Source organism: Ambystoma mexicanum, chromosome 5q, assembly GCF_040938575.1.
Source record: "Ambystoma mexicanum isolate Mex_15411 chromosome 5q, UKY_AmexF1_1, whole genome shotgun sequence".
Classification (NCBI taxonomy): domain Eukaryota; kingdom Metazoa; phylum Chordata; class Amphibia; order Caudata; family Ambystomatidae; genus Ambystoma; species Ambystoma mexicanum.
In genome coordinates, this window is record NC_090933.1 from 1313809393 (window position 1) to 1313826545 (window position 17153).

At 46.6% G+C, this 17153-nt stretch overlaps 1 pseudogene; it reads right to left on the minus strand.

The window, feature by feature from the left end:
* LOC138498468 (zinc finger protein 850-like) overlaps window positions 1–17153 on the minus strand; it is a 202954-nt pseudogene that overhangs the window by 91971 nt on the left and 93830 nt on the right.

Here is a 17153-nt window from a genome sequence, read left to right on the forward strand (position 1 = left end):
GCGAAATACATACAAACTTCCTAATTTGCATATGAATTGCACCAACAGAAATTACTACACAGAAAAGGGCACCGCAAGGAGCATCATCAGTCTTTGATACTTGGAGGCATCACGGAAGTGACTTTAGAATAAGTTGCCATACGTAAGCCAAGTGGCAAATAATGCTGTGGCGCAAAAGACCTAAATTGCACTATTGTTATATATGGAGCAACTCTATAGTCAGGCATTTTTTTTTAAACATCAACATGATATATTAACACATAAGCGATGAAGTGAAACACACAGAGCTGCAGATAAGGCACAGGGGATCATTACAAGTTTGGAGGTAACCATGCCGCAATTTGCGGCATGGTTACCCCATTACCATGCCATTCCAACCTTGGAAGACCCGGTAATTCCTCATTCGAGGAACCCGGACCCGGTACATCCCCTTCCCATTCGAGCCCCCATAGCTTCCAGATGTAAAAAAAAAGGCAGAGGGAGGAGATTTCATTGCGAACTCTGGGAGCCGCAATACGGCATACTCTGAGCGGTTAAAAAACACCAGCAAGTAAGCAGCATCCTCCTCGAAATCAAAGTCCCCTATGGTCCCATTTCCCAAGGGATCCCCCCTCGCCTCTGGGGTATCCTGCCGATCTTGCCGAGAAGTGGTGAGGGATTCAGGGCATGAGGAAGGGAACTAGTTCTCTCCCGGTCAATTGAAACTATCGCGGTCGGGGGGTCCTGTGGTCAAAAAGACAGTGTTCTCTTATCTCTCCCCCCACAACCTCGACCGGACTCATCTCCAAACTCCCCGCATCTACCTTCCGGGTCGTTTGAGTGGCGGGTTGGAAGTTACCTCTTGTTCTTCAAGACAGCTGCTTAGCAGATTGACTTGAGGTACTGATTAATTCACCAGGGACCCTGTTTGCCCACTTAGCATAGAGGTTGCCATTTCCTCTCGTAGCTTCCCCTGCCGTCAGGTGCACGGACCGGCCGGTAGCATACTACCTCAACACTCGTACAAACTCGAGACATCACTTCAGATATATCGAAGTCAAAATGCTATACAGGCACAGGACAGTACTTTAGTCGCACGGTAGCCATGTTCTTCCTTTTAGCTCAAAATCCAATTTGTGTGAGAGCTGCAAACCAAAGTTGAAAACCGGAAGCTACACTGTGCAAGCTTTTCCCCCCACTTCCAGCCTGCACAGCTCCGCGGCGTGCTCCGTGCTTTCTCCAAGTGATAGAAAGCAAGAGCAGACTCCCTCCTCAAAATGACGGCACAGCTCAGCTGCACAGCTCCGCCAATAGCCTATTCTAACACCTTCCCTCTTTCCCCCATGGAGAGTAGTAAACATCTTTTGTTAAACCCTGAAGACCAACTCTCAAAATCTAAATGGCCTTGTAAATTTACAAAACACTTTCCAACTCCACCTACTCTTCTTACAAACCTAGTTTGTCTTCAAAACCCATTGCAAACATTTATACAGAGTTTTCAGGAAGAGACTACTGCTCACACACCACTGGGATGAGGAAGCGGAGAAGAGTAATGCAGAGCACAGGAATCCACAAGCACAGGCAGCGCTCTAGTGGCAGCAAGTGCACACCTGTGTCCTGTAAGGAAGGCACCACTATTCCCACAACACTGGGGTGAGGAAGAGGAGCAGAGTAATGCAGAGCACAGGCATCCACGAGCACAGGCAGCGCTCTAGTGGCAGCAAGTGCACACCTGTGTCCTGTAAGGAAGGCACCACTATTCCCACAACACTGGGATGAGGAAGAGGAGCAGAGTAATGCAGAGCACAGGCATCCACGAGCACAGGCAGCGCTCTAGTGGCAGCAAGTGCACACCTGTGTCCTGTAAGGAAGGCACCACTATTCCCACAACACTGGGGTGAGGAAGAGGAGCAGAGTAATGCAGAGCACAGGTATCCACGAGCACAGGCAGCGCTCTAGTGGCAGCAAGTGCACACCTGTGTCCTGTAAGGAAGGCACCACTATTGCCACAACACTGGGATGAGGAAGAGGAGCAGAGTAATGCAGAGCACAGGTATCCACGAGCACAGGCAGCGCTCTAGTGGCAGCAAGTGCACACCTGTGTCCTGTAAGGAAGGCACCACTATTCCCACAACACTGGGATGAGGAAGAGGAGTGGAGTAATGCAGAGCACAGGTATCCACGAGCACAGGCAGAACTCTAGTGGCAGCAAGTGCACACCTGTGTCAGGGACATTTATTTATTTTGACATTTATATAGCACACCTAACCCTGAGGTCTCTGGGCGCTTTTACTTAAGCAGGTTGGTTACATTGGATTCTTACACATTTTACATACATTCACATATTGGCGTGGTCCCACCTCCTGTTGCGGGGGGGGCTGCATCCGTTAGCATACACGTCAAACTGGGTGGTGTTGCATATACTGGCGCAGCCTCGCCTCATGTTGCAGGGGGCTGAGACCGTTAGCATACAAGTCAAAGTTGTTAGTGTTATATACACTGGCGCAGCCTTGCCTCATGTTACGGGGGGCGGAAAATGTTAGCATGCAAGTCAAGATAGGTTACATATACTAGCGCAACCCCGCCTCATGTTACTGGGGCTGAAATTGTTAGCATACAGGTAAAAATAGGTTCCATATACTAGTAAAACCCTGCCTCATGTTACGGGGGGCTGAAGCTGTAAGCATACAAGTCAAAATAGGTTACATATACTAGCACAGCCTCGCATCATGTTACAGTGGGCTGAAGCCGTCAGGTTGAATATTTGAGTATGCCGATCTGCAAGAAATACAAGAAGTCTGCTGGCAGGAGTGGGTAGCTCGTCCCTGTGCAAAGGGATGTCTGGAAGGAAGATGGTGGAGCTCACCCACTCAGGAAACAAAAGGGAGAATGCTGCGGCAAGCGAATGACAAAACGAGAATGCCAGAAGCCAGTGGAGGGCTCCTGGGTGCTCACCAGCGTTGGAGCACAGCACTTTCCTCACCAGATTCCCATGAGAAGCAAACAAGCACAGCGGAAGCATGAAAACAGTGGAGGAACTGTTGCCTAGCAGAAAGCAGGAGACCAACGACAGACCGCAGAATAAACGAGACGCCACCAAGAACCGGTGTGTCCACAAAGGGACTGAGAGAACCGGGGTGAATTGGTGGCTGCACCAGGCTTAAATTACTCATAGCGAAACCAACAGAGAAAAGGAATGTTTTTTAAAACTGGAGAAAGAGCAATTTTCTAAGAGGAAAGACTTTCAAGTTTGTCAATGCATGCTGCAAGCATATAAGAGACAAGGCATCCATATATAAGAAACCAAGTATATTAGCCAAGGAGGCTAACAAGTGGAACCATCAAAGGTGGGAGAGTGGGCAGGAGTTCACATATATACCAGGTATCCCAACCACACATAAAAAGGAAGACAACGAGTTTGAAGATAAATGTTGCTGTTGATCCAAAGGAATGTCAAGAACTATTCTTTGCACCCGGGAAAGGCGGTCTGACCAATCAGAATCTGCCATTCCTGGTTGCGATTCTGCCTTCAACGCTTATAGGTGCAAAAAAAGAAAATAAGCAAAAGGAAATGGCTACCGCCATTAAAATGAGGACAGAAGCCATTTTTTAACGTATTTTCAATGGCTGGCGTCATCTGAAAAAGGACCTAGTCCCTCGTCCATTTTTTTTCTCCCCACTCCCCCCTCCACCCATCCCTGACCACCCCCCGACAGGAGATGCGTCCATGCAGAGCTCATCTCTGTAATGGAAAATAAAATACAGAAAACTATGCGCACCCTGGGAAATACCTGGGTGCGAAGAATAGCTCTCACGCCCCGCCACGGACATGCCGTTTAACAGCCTACAGCTGAACATTTATTAAACACTCAAAGCCAAAGACATCCTTTTCACCTTAGAATTCATTTAGAATGTGAGGTTCAGAATAGTACTATGGACACATGATGGTTTTGTTTTCGACAATCTGACATAGACAGATCCTTAGTTTTGAGTTTAGGTAGGGAAACTCTGCTAGTGCCGGGACAGCGAGTTTGTGTTATAGTTCTTCAGCCAAAATCATGTCTAAATTGTCTCGCACTACCATGCCACCTCCTCCTCTTTAACCCACCTCCTTTCACTACCAGCTCCCTCCATGATCACCTCTTTCCCACTCCTCAACTGCACTCATTACAACCTTCTCTTGACCCCCACCTCCTCCGTCACGACCCACTCTCTCCATGTTCATGACAAAGTTAAGAAAGTGGACAATATTATTCATTCCAGCATAAAACTGGAATAAAGGTGGTCACCCCAATGTGCCTTGAGGCCTACGGGCGATGTGGCGCGTTACAAAGGATTAAAATAAATAAATAATTATAACACATGATTCACCAGGAAGTAGTTATTACTAACATTTTATATTTAATTTTAATACAGTGACATATTGGCTGAAGTTCAATATTCATTTCATCAGCATTTCATTCAGTGTATGATTCCCGGTGGGAGACTTTTACATTAGACTTATCTAAGATCAGCTTTATTTTGTAAACATTAATGTACACTATTCCTTCTTGGAATTTAGAGAACAGCTATGATATCATTACACTCACAACTCTCATTTCAGACAGAAAGGCATCATTTCATTTCCAAATGTGCATGAGTTTTATGGTCACACAACACAGCAAATATTTCTATTCCATTTGCCCTTTCGACTCTATTCACAAAATGTCACTTTTCTAAAATACATGTCAACATAATTTAATGGGACACTTGACATCTTCTCTGGGCCCTTCACACCACACCAATTTCTTTTAAGATAGTTCTTTAAAAGTGGACATGCACCCTCCCTTGTTGTAACGCTCACCTGATTCCCGTAGAGGCGCCGGTCTTGACTGGGCGTATACCGTATCTTCAAAGGTGATGTGTAACACACGGCTGGCTCTTTGGGCTGGACCCCTGTTCACTGTATGTCTGACTCGAAGGGTAAGGTGTCTGCAGATAGAAAATATGGGATTAATGAACCGGGTTATTGAATGTCTCTCTCTTCTTCCCTTTCTCTTCTCCTGTAGAACCCTAAAGGTTAACGCGCTCACCTTAGGTAAGTGAACGCCGTGCTCTCCATCTGCTTCGGGGCAGGGTGCTGTAACCAGTTTCTTCACTGGATAAGGGGAGCAGGCCTCTTGACTTCAGAGGACTGCTGCCCGTCATTTACTACACGAACGGTAAGTTTCAAGTAATTCTAATGTCTTTAAAAGTCTTTAGTAATGATGTCTCTTGTTTTGCAGGGTTCCGGTGATGGCGGATGACGGGCTGAAGTGAGTTGAAGATGGAGCCCGTGTGATGAATAGAAGCGCCTGGAAGCACGTAAGTAAGCGCTTGTTGCCTGCTTCACGATGCGCTCTAACTGTCTTTTTCTTTTGCAGGTACAGGTTCGGAGCGGCTGCAGGGTGCCGGAATACCCACTGGGTTAGATGTGGAAAGGAGTAATGGCACGTGAGTATTAAAGTTCCCCAATGTCTTTAAACGCACCTTGTTTTGTCTTTCAGATGCGGGATGCAGCGCCGAAGGCCTCCGGAGCGTGCGAAGAGTTGGTAAGCTTTTGTCTTTCAGATGCCGGAATGCAGTGCGAAGACCTCCGGAGCGCACGAAGAGTAGGTAAGCCTTTGTCTTTCAGATGCCGGAATGCAGCGCGAGGCGTTGGTGACAGCCGATGGGTCAGGTAAGTGAAGCGCTGTCACTGAAGACCGAAATGCTAACCTGTTCTTTCTTGTCTTTATAGGTGTTGCTGAAGACTGGATTCAGGATGGTAAGCCTTTTTCCTTAGGCCCAGGATCAGATGCAGAAGACACGATGAGCGTTCTGCTGCAGAGGATGCAGAATAACGCAAAGCAAGATTCATCCATCGGGTGTGGTTTAAATAGCCTCCTGTAGTGCTTAGGTGTCTCCTTCCACAGCCACGCCTAAGTAAGAAAAGAGTTCCTGCTTTCCAGAAGAGTTCCAGTGTTCTGAACCTAGGGAGTGGCTCCTGCCCCACCCAACAGGAAAAGTAGTTCCAAACAGAAGAGGATCAGAGGCTCAACTGGCAGGCAAGTAAGCAGCATGGTCTGCTGCAGGTAAGTCCACCCAAGCATTATGACCCCGGCGCTTCCAGCGCTGGGACTGGGCATATTTAAGATGCCTGGTGCCACTGGCGCCAGGACTGGGTCCAAAAGGTCCCAATTGGGACTGGTTGGCACTCGGAACCTGGGTTATGGATCTGCTTCCAAGGGAGTTGGGAAAACCCTGACCTTTTGGAAGCAGAGATCATGACACTTGTGTAATTGCACATCCATATGCCGATTCCAGGCTAGGGAACCATCTACTAATGCTCCAATAGAGATAGGCAATAGTGTAATACAGTACAGAGGATCCTGAGGAGAAAAGGAAACTAGTGCTGTAGAATATGCTACAAAAAGTGGAAATGCTGCAGCATTCAGTGAGGATGGAACTCCTGGTGAGGCATCCATTTCTTGGAAACTGACTTCTAGAGTAATATTGGAGATTCCAGTTTTATGGATTCCATTCTCCATGTTTTCACTTTGAAGAAAAGTCTTTGCACAAGTGTTGTGCCAAGCTTAGTCTAATTAGCCATAGGAGAATACAGCTTTCTCCATTTTTATTATTCAGGAGGGTATTTGAATCCTTATGTGCTGATGTTCAAAGTAAAACTACGTTATGCTTCAACAGCGGCGTGCCATGGACTCCGCAGCTCTGTGGGAATACGTACCACTTCCCATCAACATTTTTATTTGGAACAAGTGTGACATTTACAATGAGGAAGGCGACCAGATCAAATGAGTTCTAGGGAGGAGAGGGACTTCCCTGCGGAGTTCTATGGCAATGGTGACATGCTGGACCTGGCAGCTGACCTGGCAGGGTCCAGCAATATGGAAACTTCCCTGGAGTTGAACATTCTACCAGCACCAACACCAGGTAAACCTCAAGCTGCATTTTAAGTGCCTGATGGCAAAGGGGGCCAATACCCTGGGGTTCTCTGTGCCGCCCAGGTCCAGAGTGCAACAAAAAAAAACTCTGCGACATTCTAGACAATGCACCAAAGAGGCGCTGCTGCCCTTCAACGTGGTGGTAGAGGCATCAGTGTTGGAAGAGTGGGAGAAACCTGCCTCTGTTGTCTCCAATGGACACAGATCTAGCATGGAAGCACTGTCCTGCACCTTCTGACCCAGCTTTCCTCTCCACCCACACATCACCTGAAAGCCTGGTGGAACAGGCCACTAGAGCGAGCATGAAAACCTCTATCTTTCCGTCTCTTCCACCGAAGGGGGAGGGCAAAAGGCTGGACATATGGTACATCAGGCAATCTAGCAGTGCTAGGCGTGAATGCACCCAGTGCCATGGCGAAGTTATCCTTTGGCCTCTGGTCGGCTGTAGTCGGTGCGGCAGACCACGTTCCAGAGGGAAAGATGAAGGAGGGGGTTTCTGTCGCTGGTCTCGGACAAGGAGGCATTGTGGCAGATGCTGCAATCTGACCTCGACACAGCAGGCTGCGTGGGCACGTCCATGATCACTAGCAAGACAGTCAATCACCATTCATGGCGAAGAACACCAAAGTTTGCGGCTGACATCCAGTCAAGGCTGCTAGAGATGCCTTCTGATGGCACCAGAGAGGCAGAGGGAGAATTTCGCAGTGAGGAGGTACTGCAGCAGCTACTATCCTCTCAGTTTCCCAGGGCAACAAACCTCAGTGACTGGCTCCAGCACCGGTCACCTATGGGGTGAAGGTTGTCCCTGTTCAGCAGGGAGTGGTCAGAGCCCAGGTTCGGAGCTTGGGCCCAGCAGCCCATCAATCAGGGATATTGGGCCTCATTACAAGTTAGCCAGTCCGGATTTAACGGAAACACTGTTTTCTGACCAGTTAACTACTAGTTCTGTGGCCGTGTGGTGCTACACCCACCAGGTCTGACCTGGCGGGTGTACCGCAACCAGCCGCAGAAACACCAGCACCATTACCACATGGTGCCAGTGTTTCCACTTCCCCATTCCCGTGGAGTCCAGCAGGACTCCACGGGAATGGGTATTTACAGAATGCCGGTTTTGGAATTACCACATCACTGGGGCTGTAATGCCCCGGTTATTTCCGGCAAGTGAAAGTGAGCGTCCCCCCAAATGCAATAAGAATTCCCCAATGCGAGTCAATAATGGACACACCCCAGGAGGGAATGAGACCAGGACCAAGTGCGGGTAAAGATAAAAATTAAAGTTTATCCAAAACCAAAATAGGGCAAGCATAGAACTCTGCAAACTCTGAGAGCGCTATGCCAAACGATAGAAAGTCATTCATATTTATTACAAAAAAACCTCATCAATGAGGTATTCTATATGGGGCACATATGTCGTTGGGATTGGGTGGCATAAACTAGGAAGTATACAATGTATAAGAATGCTGCTCCAGGAGTGGTGGAAGTCCACATGGTGCCAGTGCGAGGTGCACAGATCAGCTGGGCTCTTCGGGGTGGAGCGCAGGGTCGGGTGATGTCTTGAACTGCTACAATTTACCCTACTTGACATTTGCCCTTGTGGCCACACATACTTCAACCGTCATCTATCTAGTTTTAACACATGAGAGATATATTATTGGCCATCTGACCTGAACAATAAAAGTGAGGTCCAGGTGGCAAACCTATTCTTGAGATTATGTTGTCACATTCCTCAATCATTCCCTTACATTTCTTAAGACATTTATTTGCTTGTTATCATGGGACATGGGTCTGGGGTGAGCTGGGGTGATACACTGCACGGGGGCCTGTGATGTTACTTCAAAAGGCATTGAGGTGAGGGGCTTGTTGCCCATATTTCTTTAGCTAGAGTCTCGGGTGCGCAGTAAGTTCATATTGACATCATGAGTCAGGGGGCTGAGGGGAGGGTGAATACTTGGTGCAGGCTCAGCGGAAGGGTGAGAGGTTACATTTGTAGCATCAGAGGCATCAGTGAGAACAAGGGACTTTAGCCATCAGACTGGCATGAGGGGGGAGAATGGTGGGGGCTGGGTGCGCTTCGCTGCAGGAGATGGGAGAGAAGGCACTGTGGCCTGCTGCCGGTCCGCTTTGCTGGGTTATATATGAATCATTAGGATGCAAGGTAGAACTAGGCCAGTGTGGTTGCAGGTACATTGAATAATATGTGAGCTAGTATAACATGGGACATACGTTTACGTTTATCATGAGCATCATGTTACAAGATGAATTATATCTACAATAGCCTTGTGGCTTTATCATTTTGCATTATACATAGTTAGGATCGTTTGCTAGTTGAACATGTTTGTGAACATACATATATTGCAAAACCGGTGAGTATCTGGATCGTGTACCTTGCATCATATCGAACAAGTACATTAACATATGATACATCAGTGCGAGTGTTTGGCAGAGATAAGATTCACCCAACAGTATGGGGCCTAGGCATATAACTAATAGCTTTGTGCGCATTAAAATAGTTATAGATCTTCTTGTTTCATTTCATAGTATAAGCCCCTTCATACACAACTACACGAGGGGATTTATAACCTTTACAGAGGGATTAGCATTATGGGTGAACCAGAGTGGAACACAGGCGTGGGGTATGTATCTGGTACTTCAAAAGAAGAGCAAGGTTGGGGGGTTATCCACAGCGTACATCATACACGAGGGGCCTTCAAGGGGATGGGACATGTTTGTGGAGATTGTTTTCCGCAACCCCAAGCCTTTGCCTGGTCATTCACAGGTCAGCAATGAACTGCGTAAGGTGGAAGATACAGTGTTTGTCTTGTAGCTTGTTTGCGCTTAGTCTCCAGTGGGAACAGGCCTACTGCAGGGACGCAGAGGGGAGGAGGGTGAGGGAGATGACTGGCTCGCTGTGCGTGATCTCGAGGGGAGAGCTGCAGCTCTGCAGGCAACCTTTGTCCATGAGGCCTGTGGTACCATGTACAAAATGGAGTCTGGTTGTGGTACAAAAATGGAGTCTGGGACCAGCTTTCTGGCCAATGTGTGCATCCATATGGGTCGTCCTGCAACCATCCCGCATCCCTGGCCACAGGCACATGGATGGACAGTGGATGAATAATAATCTGCAAGTGGGTTGTAATTGAGGGGAGGGGGTCTTAAAGACCTTTCCTCCCATACACAAGACCAGAGCCTGTAAATCCCTACGGGACTGCATTCTTCATTCTGTCTTTCGTCAGCACCCATGGTTTTCACCAAGCAGCTTGCAGTGGTAGCGGCTCAACTCAGGAGGGATGGCATCCATGTCTTCACCTGCCTGGACTGGCTCGTCTGAGCTTGCTCACTGGAGCTAGCGTTGGAGCATGGACAGAGTGCATGCACTATCTTGCACCGTTTAGGCTGTTCCCTGAACTTCGAAAAGTCTCAGGTTCTGCAGTCCCAGTCTCTCTGATTTATCCGGGCAGTCTTGGACACTCACTTGGGCAGGGCTTTCCCATTCGAAGATGGAGTGGCTTTCATTTTATGGATGGTCAATGTCCTTCTATTACAGACACAAGTCTGAGCCTCTGCCTTCCTGTGCCTGCTGGGCATCCTGCAGCCTAGTGGTGCTGGAGTCAGGACTGTACATGAAATCGCTTCAGTGGCTTCTTTATTGCCAATGGTTGTAGTTCTAGGGCCACATATGGGACCTACTGGAGGTCTCGATTCAGTGGCTCAGGACCTAGCATGGTGGGCCGGGTGAGAATCTGCTGAGAGGCACGTTGTTTTGGCAATCTTGCCCCAGGTGACGAATGTCACAGATGTATCTGACCGGTTGGGGTGCTCACGCGTCAGATCTTACGGTGAGTGCACTGTGGTCTCCCACGTAGTCTCTGGAGCACATCAACTTGCTGGAGTTGCCTGTGATCAGGCTGGCCCTGCTAGCTTTCCTCCCATTCGTAAAACCCAAGACTGTTGATCCTGACAGACAACACAGTGGCTATACACTACCTCAACAAACGAGGTGGAGTGGGGTCCTTGCCTCTGTGCAGAGGAGCTAGGAGACTCTGGAGAACTGAGTTTCCCTGACGGCGGCTCATCTGGCCACACGGGAGAGCATCACAGCGGATGCATTGAGCAGACAGACATTGGCCTACCACAAGTCTCTGTCAGGAAGTTCTGGAGATCTCTCTTTGGGTGTGGGGGGAGGTGTACCCATCAAGTGGACCTCTTTGCTTCCAGTGTCAACTAGAAGTGTGAGTTATTCTGCTGCAATGAATTTCCTCATCAGGGCTCTTTGGGGGGGGGGGTGCATCGACGGTCGAGTGGACTTTCAACCTCCTTTATGAGTTCCCACTGATCCCAGTCATCCCGCTGGCCCTCAGATCCCGTGTGTTCAGAACCATGGCCCTCAGGAGATCCTGTGTGTTCAGAACCACACTGATCCTGATCACCCCGGACTGGGCCCAGAGAACATGGTATACAGAGTTGCTGGACATGTCCATCTGCCCTCCATGGCACAAAGGAGAGTAGAGTTGCTCTCCCAGTCGGAGGGGCAGGTCCTCCATCTGAACCTCAGCAGCCTGAATATTCATGCTTGAATACAGAGAAGTTGAGATACAAGGCATGAGACTTGTCAGACAACATCCTCAAAGTGCTCCTTTCAGTTCCGAGGCCAGCTACAAAATCCATTTATGCCTGCAGGTGGCATAGATTTTCAATTGGGTGCCAGGAGAGGGACCTATTTTGTCCCATGTGTTGTATTTATTTCTGCTTTCCTTGGCCCAAGCGGGCCTGCAAATTGGTACCGTGAAGCGGTACCATGCCACTATTTCTGTGTTCAAGACGTTCCTAGAAAAGGGCTTGTTTCTCCACTGTTATGCAGTTCTTACGGGGTTGGTGTAACCAGTTTCCCCCCTGCCAGTTTGTAGTTCCGGTGTGGAATTTGAATTTAGTTTCAACTTTTCTTATGGGTGCTCCATTTGGGCCCCTTCTTTCCTGTTCTATTAGATTGTTCACCCTTTAAGTGATATTCCTGGTTGCCATCAAATCCGCAAGATGGGTGAGTGAACTCCGGGCTTTGTCTGTTTTGCCTCCCTATTATTTTTTTCCAAACAGAAGGTGACTGAGTGAGACCCTCCTTTCTGCCGAAGGTGGTCTTGGATTACCATCTCTCAGATGCATCTTTCTGTGTTCTTCCCTCTGCCTCACCCTTCCAAGGCAGAGGCAATATTTAATGTATTGGCCCCAATACGGGTCCTAAAGTTCTACGTCTCTCATACTCGAGGGGCTAGGAAGGATGACCAGCTTTTTGTTGGTTAAGCTGGTGCTCGTGCTGGCAGGGCTGTGACCAAACAGACCCTGCCCAGGTGGATTATTCTCTGCATCTCAGGATGCCATGGTCTGAGTGTTCACTAAGCATTACTACTTCAATTGCCCCATGGGACAGGATTCCCATTTTGATAGGGCAATCCTTCAGAGTTGTCTGGTTTCAGTGGTATCCTTGCTTTCCTCCCTCCTCCAGATTACAAACTGCTTTGGGAGTCCATCATAGATGGGGAATCCGTGGCAGGAAGGAATCAATTAGTAGAACAAATGACTTGCCTCTTGGTACTGTTCCTTCTGATGGATGTTCCTGCCACAGATTCGTCATTGCACTTCCTACCTGCCCCTCTTCTGGGAAGCTTGTACACCATCAGCTCTACAGTCCCTCAGCATCAACAGTGCTAGGGAAAGAGGGAGAAACTGAGGTAATGGGGTGTGGCACCACTACTTGTACTGGCCCAGACATCATTTTGATGCGGGCACAAAGAGGCGTCCGACCGATGCAGAGCAATGCAGCCCCCCTAGCGACTGAAAGGTTTCCAGAGAACAGCTGCGCTAGGATATGGATATCATAGACGAGACATCTATGGCAGGTATATCCATCATAAAGAACATTCCCGAGAGTCAAGTAATTTGTTGGTTTAGTCAAGTAGAAAACATTGTAAATCTGTAATTCACACTCCTTTATGACTAGAAATGTATGTAAAATAAAATATACATTTTTACTTTATAGTTTCTCTGCATATCGGGCAGAAATCCCTGTAGACCACCATCCACTGGTACTGCCTGGAATCACTGGGTTGAACATATTCATGAACCCGAGTTGGAGAAAGCAGGAAGGCTGGCACCTATTTGTCCATTGCTTCCAATTTTACAGTTGGGAGTTTAGCAAATTTTTGGAAGGACGTAATTGCCAATTCTTAGGGAGTAAATGGTTAATACACCACTTATCTGTAAGGCTGGTATTAAGAGTTTCCTTTTTTTCCATGACTAAAGAAGTGATATAGACTGATTTGTTTACAGAATATGAGACTTGAGAATATGAGACTTGATGCTTACAAGACAAACAAATGCGTTTGAATTCTACATGAATGTGGAGAGTTTGAATATTGTGTTATTCTAGAGAGAATGTGTAAATAAATACTTCTTATTTACAACGTTAGTCATTCTTGGCTTTAAGAGGTTTGTACAGTGAAATGGCAATTGATAATACTTATGTAATGCATATTGTGCCTCTCTCCCTGAAGACTTTCTGTTTTGTGAAAACCTTCTATATGTGTGCATTAGATGCGACAGGAACTGTCGTTGATGTGTTGCAGAACCTGTGAGTGTAGTACATTGTAAGGGCTGTACATTGATAGAGCTGTGCAATGGAGTTTTAAAGGGAAAAGCATTCTGGAGCATCTCCAAATCCACTTTTAGAATCTATGACGCAATTAAAAAGAAGAAGAGAAACCCTCTGGGTTCCATTTCAGTAGCTGGTAGCTTCCCTGATGCATAAGAAGGGTGCTAGAATTTAGCTAAGCCCAGAGCTGGCGGGCAGGGTAGGAGCCCTCCCCTTAAGGCCAGAGCCCTTACTAGCTGCTGAGGTCCCAAGGGACACCCCGTATATCATATGAGAGACTATAGTTGTTGCTTTTACCACTGAGTATTTAAGCTTTTCCAAAATGTTGGTGCCTGTTAATTTGCATGAAGTCCTTATGCTAAGTGTTCCATAGGATGGTTACCTTAACACAGAAGGTACAGTCTCCCTTCTGAATAATCCAGAAGGGATGCATTTCAAACAGCAGTGATTCAACAATCATAACCAGCCATCATTTGTGAGCCATAGGAAACTGAGAACAGCTGTGGAGGCAGGTTCTTCACAGTGTTACTCAAAAGCCATGCCAAACTCAGTATCACTGTAGAAACAACTCCTTCTCTCGGAAGCACCTTCAATGGCAGAAGACATTTCACCACCTACATGTCCTATCTCTTGTCAAATAAGAACATCCTGTGTACTGAAGTATTCGCCACATTCCCTACACTGAAATAGACCCAGGCATGCATGTTTTGTCTGGTGCCTAATAAGGTTTCATACCTGTATGTGTTCTCTGGTGGAGAGAAAGCTGGTCCTTTGTAGCAAACCCTTTGCCACAGTCAGTGCATTGATACGGTTTCTCATCTGTATGTCTACTCTGGTGTCTAATAAGATACATCTTCTTAGTAAACCCTTTTCCACATTCAATGCACACATAAGGTTTCTCACCTGTATGTGTTCTCTGGTGGCTAATAAGTTGTCCCTTCATTGGAAACCCTTTTCCACATTCAATGCACTCATAAGGTTTCTCACCTGTATGTGTTCTCTGGTGTCTAATAAGGTGTCCCTTTTCAGCAAACCCTTTCCCACATTCAGTGCACTGATAAGGTTTCTCACCTGTATGTGTTCTCTGGTGGCTAATAAGTTGTCCCTTAATTGCAAACCCTTTACCACATTCAATGCATTCATAAGGTTTCTCACCTGTATGTGTTGTCTGGTGGCTAATAAGGTGTCCCTTTTCAGCAAACCCTTTCCCACATTCAGTGCACTGATAAGGTTTCTCACCTGTATGTGTTCTCTGGTGGATAATAAGATGTTGCTTCCGAGCAAACCCTTTCCCACATTCAGTGCATTCATGAGGTTTTTCTCCTGTATGTGTTATCTGGTGGATAGTAAGCTGGTCCTTTGTAGCGAACCCTTTCCGACAGTCAGTGCACTGATAAGGTTTCACACCTGTATGTGTTCTCTGGTGGCTAATAAGTTGTGCCTTTTTAGCAAACCTGTTCCCACATTCAATGCACTCATAAGGTTTCTCACCTGTATGTGTTCTCTGGTGAAAATTAAGTATGCCCTTTGTAGCAAACCCTTTCCCACATTCAGTGCACTCATAAGGTTTCTCTCCTGTATGCGTTCTCTGGTGGCTAGTAAGCTCGCCCTTTGTAGCAAACACTTTCCCACATTCAGAGCACTCATAAGGTTTCTCTCCTTTATGTGTTCTCTGGTGTTTAATAAGAAGTCCCCTTTGAGCAAACCCTTTCCCACATTCAATGCACTCGTAAGGTTTTTCACCTGTATGTGTTCTCTGGTGGATAATAAGATCTGCCATTTTAGCAAACCATTTCCCACATTCAATGCAGATATGTGATTTCTCACCATTATGCATTTGCTGGTGGCACATAAGTGTAGCATGCAAATGGACGCTATTATCAAATTCTGTGCACTGATAAGGTTTTTCACCCATGTCATGTTGCAAATAAGTATGTTTTTGAGATGGCAATTGTTCCCACATTCTGTGCACGTTTCAAGTTTCTTGTCTGTTTATTTTGTCAGGTGCCAATAAGTGAAGCCTTTTCACTGAAGCTTTTCCCAAATTCAGAGCACTAATGAGAAGTGATTTTCTTACTGCACATAACACAATTTTCTTGCTAGATAGCTCTGTCCCCCAGGAATGATGGAACAAACATGCGTGGTTACTGGATGCTACCATGAAGGGGTTGCATGGACAGCCATCATGTATCCAACAGGCTTCTCAAACTCAGTTCCTGAATACTCTGAAAAAGACAACTGGCCCCCAAACTTGCACTCTTCTAAGATGCTTGGCAATTGCATATTCAAACAATGAAGCTTTTCACTGCGTCGTTCCAGAGAATCTAAACCACTGTTGTTGCATTTCTGGGGCATCAGTCACCTATTAACATAAAAGGAGATTCACATTATTAGTTTCATCATGTTCACAATCGCAGGCATCACATGTAACAAGAAGACTCTGCTGAGTAGCAAAGATGTGAACTCACAGAGTAACTTATACGACTTTGAAGTGCCATTTTTTGGGGAAGGGTGCCCTAATACGTGGCAGCATAGTGGTGCTCCAATGAGAGCATTTAACGGGACCAAGGTAACATGCAGCAGGTGCTTCATTTTTATTTAGAAAATGTAAGCATCCAAAACATTAGGAGAAAAACTATTTCAAATGAATATTTTGAATCATCAGGAACAGGTATATACATTCTAATATTTTATTTATTCTGAAATGACTAAATGTGTACATGGAAGCTCCCAGTTCCAATATACAAACCATAAAGGCAGGAGTTTGCAACAAATTGGATGCCTGCTTGACCAATCCATTATGTAACGACTTGTGTATTGGTCCAAACGTGAATAATATAACCAACAGCACCATTGAGGAAACAAGGACAGAACTGTGATTTAAAGGTAAAGCTCCAATCTCTTCCCACAGTGAGAATGGCACAGACCACGCCGGCACTACATTCAAACGTGGACTTTAAACCTAGATAAACTCCAAACCCATCCATCTACCCCAGGAGTGACAGAAAGAACAAGCCTGTGTCAGAGATCATTAGAATTCCATTTCTGGCAACAAGGTAAAGTGTATGAGAGACTACCCGAAACTCCCCAATATCACCCCATTTGCCCTCTTGTTTATACACATGGCCCATTGCCAGGTACTAAATTTAACTGGCCAGAGGGGGCCCAGGTCTGTCTCCCTGATCAAAGTACCACTGTGTCGTTTTCAGGAGGGGGTACACACTCTGTTCTATTGTTAAGGAGTGGGTGTAAATAGGTCAGTTACCAGGCTCCCACAACACGATCCAGATCCCTTTTTGTGGATTCTGATAAATGTCCCCCAGGTTGAATCTCAGCGTACCCCTGCATCCTCTGTGCTGTGACCAAGAACGGCTTTCATCAAATCCCTAGTAACCAATGGGGATGTTGCCCCATCACTGCCGATATCCAAGAATTGATTGACACAATTTAGTGATCACACACATGATTCCTGTTGATCTACAGTGGAGATTCTACTCACCCTGCTCCAGGGGAATCTGTGCAACATAATCCCACAGATCCATCCATGTGACCATGCACGTTATAAATAT